Below are 1,913 nucleotides of genomic sequence, written 5' to 3' on the forward strand. Positions count from 1 at the left end.
TCCTCTTCCCCCCCCCCACACCATAACCATCCCCCACACCATCATCGTCATTGTCAAACAACAACAGCAACAACAACGACAGGAACATCGGCTGAACAAAGGAGCTTCTTTCATGCGATCGGTCGACTTTTGCTCAATTCAACTGCAGAGCCACAAATGGTCGTCAAATGCCCCCACCCACCCCACCGTCCTCATTGAAAACAGGAAGGGCACGGGAGATTCTGTAGTCTTAGATACACTTAGTCTTACCGAAAATATGGATGAGGTGGTCACGGTTTGGAACGCCGCTTTGGTTATGGATCTGCTGAATCGGAATTGACGACAACAACAGTAACACAAACACCATTACCACAATCAACAACAACAACAACAACAACAACAACAACAACAACAACATCAACACAGGAACGTATAACGGAAACCTCGGCCAATCCCAGTTTTGTGGTCAATGACATAAAATACTAAACAGCGAATAAGATAACAACATCACCACCACGACCACCACCACCACCACCACCACGACCACCACCACCACCGCTCTCACCACCACCCTCACCACTACCATCGTCGTCATCACCATTCCAAGTTCTAAATCGAGGGCGCCACCTTACGGCACTCGAGTTAAGAACAGTTCTTCACACAAAATAAGGAAGAACGATAGAGAATCTGCAGTCCCTGGTGCAGAAAAAAACACAGGATGGTCGTGGATGGAACGCTTTTGAATACTAATCTGAGGAACCTGCGTTGACCGCGTGCTGAACAACAACAACAACAACAACAGCAACAACCACTAACGACGAGAAAGTTCCTACGCAGTCGCTCGACCTGCTAGAAATAACAACCAAATCTTTCTCAAATCGCAAGGGATAAGGTTTTTCTTGAAACAGGAGGGTTTGATGAAAGATGGCCAAAAGCCTGTTAGACCTGACTCAGTATTAAACAGCAACAGCAACAACAATAACGACGACCAGTTTAAGGACATCGAACGTTGATTAGTAAATTTACGAGATCAAATGACCAAGCCTCGGAGTATCAGATCCCTTGGGGCCAGAAAGGACCAATTGTTCCTAAAAGTTTCTATTCATAATGTAACCCGAAGTAACTGAAGGGGTCAGTACGTTGCGTTAGAGAAATTTTATTAACAATAAAGAAAGGAAAGATTAAGGTCCGTGGATTTTACCAATATTCTATCGTTCTCTTTGCCAAACTGCTAAGTTACGGTGGTGTGAAACCACCAGCATCGGTAGTTAAGTAGTGGTGGTAGACAAACACACACATATCTCACGTGATCACGTGACCGACAAGGCTATCAGACGTTGTTACACATCGCTGGTCACGATGCGCTTTTATCGTCTTCGGGGAAGGTATGTCAGTAGTGAACGGCAGATTAACAAAAGTGGGCGTAAGGAGTGTATTTACACGAAGCCCTATCGAAATAAACAAACAAACGAATGATGTAATAATAATCTTTATCTTGTAAAGATAAAGTTTACTAAAGATAAGAAGGTTACGCCGTTGCTTTTGTTTATTTATGCTCACAACATTCTAATGTAAATACATTCCTCACACCTGCGCCTGTTTATTATTGTCTTCTACTATAGCCCTGGGCCGACCAATGCTTCGTCAAGGAATTTAATTTGGCTGACGGAAACTGTGTGGAAGCCGTTCGTATATATATATATATATATATATATATATAAAGTTGTAGTATATTGTCAACTTAATGTGACAATCCCAATAAGGGAACACACTACTGCCGTTTAGCCCTAGGAAGCTGGACCGCTTCCTGTCGGCCTTGACACAATTACTGTGTCCTTAAGTTTGCGAGGGGGAGACAAGCTCCTCCACCCAGCCTAGCCAGCATTCAGGGACATGTTTCTGAGTCTATGCTCATCATCAGCCTGAAGTCCCCT

This window comes from Octopus bimaculoides, chromosome 23, assembly GCF_001194135.2.
Source record: "Octopus bimaculoides isolate UCB-OBI-ISO-001 chromosome 23, ASM119413v2, whole genome shotgun sequence".
Lineage (NCBI taxonomy): Eukaryota > Metazoa > Mollusca > Cephalopoda > Octopoda > Octopodidae > Octopus > Octopus bimaculoides.